A 6299-nucleotide genomic window follows, 5' to 3' on the forward strand; every position below is an offset into this window, starting at 1 on the left:
TTCCGTGATGCAAGGAATCCTAATGGGAAGGACAAGTTTGAAAAGCTTTTCCAGAATTCAGATGAGGAAGAAGAAGGGATGACATTGAAGGGGTGGGGGGGTGTAATAGAAGGAACACGGTTTTTTGAATGTCCTCACCCTCAGAGTCTTCCTTGAAACATGGACTCCAAGAAGAAATGAATCAAGACTTTCAAAATTTTAAGGAAAGAATGCCTGTTCTGAGAATTTTATGCTTAACTGAGTTTTCATTTACATGAAAATGCAAGGCACATTTTCAGATATAAATTGGCTAAAGAAAAAGGCACACCACTAATCACACACTCACTTTAAGCTATGAGAGATTTTTAAAAAGATATGAAGAGAAAGGTAAGCTCAAATTTAGAATGGGACTATTTTTATAAAAAGTGATTAATGACAAACATTGAAAACATTTGAAATAGAATGAAATCCAAAGGAATTTTGTGATTATAGTGTACAATCTATTCAGTAGGTCATAAGTAGCTATTGAAAGGTGATAAAAATATTTTTAAAATTGGTCAGAAGTGAAGGTGGGTTATTGGTAGACATAGAAATGTTTTCAAGTTGCAGATAAGAGAATAAATAGGTATGCATTTTCTGACATTGCTTTTTAAGATTACAGTTGTATGTGATATTATTTTTTCATTGTGAGATGAGAATCCAAAAAGAATGGTGGACACAATAAATGTGTAGGAAATGGCGCACAATTATAAAGCAAATATCAGTGTGCCCACCAGTCAAGAGAAGAAGGAGGTTATCCCAGCAATGCTGAAACCTGCTGTGTTCTCCCTTCGCACTTCCATTTGTCCCCACTAACTTCCCCCCCACCCCGTACTTCCCTTGCCTTCAGCTAAAATAGCATCCTCACCTAAACCATATGTTTTTCTTTTGCCAGCTTTTTAGCTTTATGTAAATAGAACGTATGCAGTATTCTATGATTGGCGTTTTCGGTTCAACAATTTGTGTCACCCATGTTGTTTTGATAGCTCAGTTTGTTTGCTTTTATTACTTTTAAGAGTCTATTGCTGAAATAGAAGTTGGGGTTTTGATTTTTTACGTTGCTTTTCTGTTTGGAGTGTCATTGTAACTATTGTATTGTAAATGATGGAAAATAATTGCATATGTTAAAAAAATAAATTGTGTTATATTCAAAAAAATGTGAAGACTAAAAATCTAACTATATGCATAAACCAAATTTAACAAAAAGTACGTGAGACAATTTAGTTTATAATCACCCAATGTTATACATAGGCTTAAAAAGGAAAATACATTAATAAAGAGTAATGTTTATTGGGTTAAAAAAAAAACTTCCATAAGCTCAAAAAAAAAGAGTCTATTGCCTATTCATACAATTTATGGATTCCTTCTAGTGTTGGCAAACTTTTGGCTCATTTGCAATTCTTGGCTTTTATGAGAGGTAAGTCTTTAAATATTTTAAGAGGTGATGGTATAGAGAATTGAAGCAAGATGTATAGTTGAAACAGATACATTGAAACACAATTTATACATTAAAATAATCGTAAAAAGAAAAGAGCAAGGGAGCTTAAAGTAGGAGCCATAAGATGGAATGACAAAAGTAAACCCAAACACAGGGGAGAACTGTAGATGTTGCTCTTTATTTAAAGGTAAATACTAGGATTGGGTCAAAACAATATCTGAGTGAGAGCCTCTGATCATGAGTTCTCATAAAATGAATACTGCATTATTATTACCGTGAGGCTTCAAAGAACATGTTTGCATTTGCCACGGGCTGCTCTAGACCACGTCTCAAGGATCTCTACCAATATTTCCTTGGGACATCTGTTTGCTCTCTACTGTCATTGGAATTACTCTGGACAACTTTGAAAATCCCCACGTGAAGAAATTCTCATTCAGAACTTTGCTGTTAACGTTTAGGAGGACCACCCTTATCCATGTCCCATGGTGATGAGTGACAACCCAATGAACTGCTCTTGGCTGTAGCTTTGAAGATTATTAAGAGATCTAATGTTCTTTAAGTATAGCTTGTATGGAATTTGAAGATTTGTGTTGAAATCTTGAGTCCCATTCACTCTCTAAAAGTATGGAACTGTAACTATTAAGTATTCCAAGTACTTTGGGCTCTATATTTCATTAATTACATGCCATAGCTGTACAGCGAAAGAGTTATATGTGATTAAGAATCTACTACAATTTTAAATAAATTGAAATTTTTATTTGGAAAAAAATCAGACCCTTACAAAGCCTTGAGTTAAATTAAGAGAGGAAGAGGATCATAGAACCTTACTTTTTGGTTATCGAAATGACCCAGGTATTACTTTATTTAACCCGCACACATATTCTACCTGGTAGGTCCTATTATCATTTCCATTTACAGATAAGGAAAGAAGCTTTGGGAGGTTAATGTTTTGCTCAAGGTCACACAGCTAGTGAAGTCAGTCTAGTTGTCACATATAATCTTCACAGGAAACCATGAGATAATTGAGACAGACAATGGTTTTGGCTTGTTTCATCTAAATTACAGAAATTACCCAAATAACTGGGTTTTCTGTAACAGAAATCTGGAGAGATTGTTGAAAACCTGGATTTTTTTGCATTTTTCCAGAAGTCCCTTAGTCATCCTGAGTCTTAATGGCTACCATTGTTTTCAGTTTTTATTTATTTCTTATCTTTTAAATTAAAAAATTATTTCTTGTTGAGAGAGAGAGGGAGAGACTGAGCGTGAGTGGGGGAGGGACAGAGAGAGAGAGGGAGACACAGACTCTGAAGCAAGCTCCAGGCTCTGAGCGGTCAGCACAGAACCTGACTTGGGGCATGAAGCCACAAACTATGAGATCAAGACCTGAGTCGAGGTTGGGCACTTAACCAACAGAGACACCCAGGCGCCCTAAGTTTTTTTGTTTTTGTTTTTTAGAAGATCATTGTGGTGGTTGCTTTTAAGCATTTTTCCTTTTTTTTTTTTTTGTTCTTTACTTATTGCTAATTTCTAGTCCCACTCTGTCTATTACAGACAAGATGCTGACATTTCCCAGTAGATCACTGTAGTGAAGGCACTCTCTTAATTGAAAGAGGGTGAATGTTAATCATTTGAATTATTATTATGATATTTTCAGTGTCAAGAGTGCCCAGGAGGCTTTTTAATATGGAAATCCACCAAATGATAATAGGAAAAAATTTACTTCTTCCCTGTGCAGTTATAATTTAAAGGTGAAAATAAGTACAATATAGCTAAATGGAATTATTAGTTGGTGTTAAACACTGTAACTTTACAAGCTATGAATAATGAATTTCCCCACAGCCTCCTCCTAAGCTGTTTGTAAGAAATTTAAAGCACAGCATAGATACCTTGCCATCCTTTTATATGGTTTAGAATTTAGTGTTTTAGATATTAGATCCTCCAGTTTAAGAACAAACCCAATAGGATTAGGTTTAGCTACCCCTAAGCCGTGAAAATCACTGCTGCAATTTTAGGAAGCATAAAGTCAGCATCAGATTTGGGTAGGTGACTGTAGACTAGGAAGATTTCTTATCTATAATTCTCATAGACTTATTCCAGGGACTGATTGGAAAGTGGAAAACTTTCTTACTGCCAGATTCCAGAGCCACGACTTGACTTTACGTCCCCCTCAATTTTGCCTCTCCTTGAATTTGTCTGTGATCAGCACTTCCGATCCCTAGAAAAAACAACCACTGTGAATCAGCATTTGCCCACCTAGTTTTGCAAATTCTCCAGATCCTCATGCTGCTTGCATGTTTTGGAGGCTTAGGATATTCATCTCTCTTCACTTGAAAATAAATGGGATGAAAAAAAAATAAAAAAAAATAAATAATAAATAAAAAAAATTATTGGGAGGAAAATTGTTTGTAATGCTTAATGACAGCTTGCTTTCTTATAGTGCCTTTTATGTATGAATCATAAAGCCTTTTATAAACCATAACTCAGATCTTGCGGCTCCCTGGAGAGGTAGGTCCCATTAACACTGTTTTACAGATGGTCATGAAACGGGCCCTGGGAGTTTCAATGAGCAGCCTGAGGTCAGGCAGTGAGTCAGTGGGAAAGTCGGGGGACAAACTTGTGGAACGTTTGACATGCATCTCGAGCTTGATGCCTTAAGAAGGGCAAAGAATTAATAAATGGGCAAGATAAATGGACATCCCCTTGCAGCCCTGTTTTGCAATAAGCAGTCATTGTTCTGATGAATCATTCAGATCATGTCTTAGTTTAAAGGAATCTAAAATGACAGAATATTTCTCCTGGCAGCCCGCCATGGCATACAATTGTTTTGGTAAATTGATCTTTTGACTTCAGCATTCACATTTTTAAGTGTATAAATGGAAAGTCACAGGATTACCAGTAGGGTGATATTTGGTGGTTTGGGGTAGGTGATATAGATAAGTAAAAAGGATGATCTTTAAAATACGCAACAGTAGAAAATGCAGTGGAGGGGTGCACAAAAAATAATTTCAAGTGTTATAGTATAATATTTAGATGTGCAGCAATGAACCAGTAAAAACCTGGAACTTACTTAAAAAAATTTTTTTTAATGTTTACTTTTGAGAGAGACAGAGAGACCGAGCATGAGTGGGGGAGTGGCAGATAGAGGGAGACACAGAATCTGAAACAGCTCCAGGCTCTCTGAGCTGTCAGCATAGAGCCCAAGGAGGGGTTCAAACTCAAGGACCGCGAGATCGTAACCTAAGCCCATGTGGAATGCTTAACCGACTGAGCCACCCAGGCGCCCCAGGAAGCTAAGTTTTAAAGAGGTCATTTGGTCAGTCCAACCTCTGCTACAGTTAAACACTTCTACATAAAAGAGGATTCTATGTGCTGAAAGCATCTGGAGAAGGAGGACTTCACCAGATAATGTTAGAAAATGGTCTATCAGTGAAATGTGTCTATCTGTTGCAGATAAAATGATTTGGTCATGGAGGGAAGTACATCCTCTTATCTAGATTGGGCTTGTTTTCACTTTGGTAGAGGTATCAGAGGGCCAGGGTCTGTGCCTCAACTTTGCATGCTGAGCTTTTTGGTTTCGTTAGTTTACCCAGGGTTAGCAGGCTCTGGAGGACTGAGTCAAATTAGCCAAACTGATGTATAAACTACAGTGGAGGTGTAATTCACATTGACTTCAGATTAGCTTATTTGTACTGGATACTTGATGCATTTTATTTCTAATAGGCTAGACCAATTGGAAAACCAAATGAATGTCAGAATTCTACTTCAAGAGTCCAGTTTGAGAGTTGAGTGATCTGAATGACGTGCTTATTATGTCTGAAAAAGATATATTAGCCTAGTGGACAATGAAAACATCTGCTTGACTCTCAGATGCCCTGCAAGTCTCTACCCTTCTACAGAGATTACATTGCCCTTGACATGTTTGCATTAGCTGAACTGCAGTTTCTCCAATGATTATTATCACTTTGCCTGGGTGCTGAGATATAGATAACCATTTTGTCCAGAAAAAACCTACTTAGAAACCTTTAAAAGTTGATTAGTTCTGAAGATGTCCACACGTTTCATTCATTTTATCTCTTTCATTAACTTCTGATTAACTTCTATTTCCAGGCCCATTTTCTGAATTATAATTCCATATTCTGGGGCAACACCAAATTGGGGACTACTGTTATTCTTAAATTATATATAATACATAATTTGTTCCTCATGTTGAAAATTAATTATCTCTTTTAGCTCTTCTTATTTTTTTTGTCTTTTTTTCCCCTTTGTGCCTATTTATCCTCTAACACATTAGCTATTTTAGTACCCGTTTTAGAATAATATCTAAATGTGAAAGCTGCAGAATGAAAAGTAATTTTTGCTGTGGAGCCCCCAGTGGGTTTCCAAGCAAAGAAAGAAAAGTTGGTATCTGTGTTAATATCAATAGGGGGAAAGGATGCTGAAGTCAAGGTGATGCAGGAAAGATGAAATTGGCTATTTTCCTATAGGGTCATTTTTAATCAACCTTTAGTTCTTTTGTTATTTAGCTGGCTTCAGGTTCACTCCATAGCTCAGTACCAGGGATAACCGTGGTCAGAAAAGGGAGGACTGAGCGATATTCTATAATTAGTCTAAGAAGACTAAGCCTTGATCTTGAGCTTTGATCTTGACTGTGGCTGAGTTGCATGTGGAGAAAGACACATTATCTTTTTAAAAAATAGTTTATTGGCACAAAAACAGACACATAGACCAATGGAATAGAATAGAGAACCCAGAGCTGGGCCCACAAATGTATGGTCAATTAATTTTTGACAAAGCAGGAAAGAGTATCCGATGGAAAAAAGACTGCCTCTTTAGCAGGTGGTGC

The sequence above is a fragment of the Suricata suricatta genome, chromosome 5 (assembly GCF_006229205.1).
Source record: "Suricata suricatta isolate VVHF042 chromosome 5, meerkat_22Aug2017_6uvM2_HiC, whole genome shotgun sequence".
Taxonomy (NCBI): Eukaryota; Metazoa; Chordata; class Mammalia; order Carnivora; family Herpestidae; genus Suricata; species Suricata suricatta.